Genomic DNA, 229 nt, shown 5'->3' with positions numbered 1-229 from the left:
ACCCCGCTACCCCTGTCCCCTGCCCTGGGCTGCTGCCAGCCCTGGGGCAGGCTCTGGGCTTCACCACCACCCCAGGGCAGCCCAGCTGGGGCTGTGTCCTCCATCCCCACCACCCTGCGACCCCAGGCCCCCCATGAATCCTTTAAGCCCTGGCAATCTGGGTTGCGGTAAAGTGCTGCACACTTCCTCTGGCAGGGAAGTGCAGCTCGGGTTGTCTTTCCCCCCTTGC

This window comes from Phaethon lepturus, unplaced genomic scaffold (assembly GCF_000687285.1).
Source record: "Phaethon lepturus isolate BGI_N335 unplaced genomic scaffold, ASM68728v1 scaffold43583, whole genome shotgun sequence".
Classification (NCBI taxonomy): Eukaryota; Metazoa; Chordata; class Aves; order Phaethontiformes; family Phaethontidae; genus Phaethon; species Phaethon lepturus.
This window is presented reverse-complemented; position numbering follows the sequence as displayed.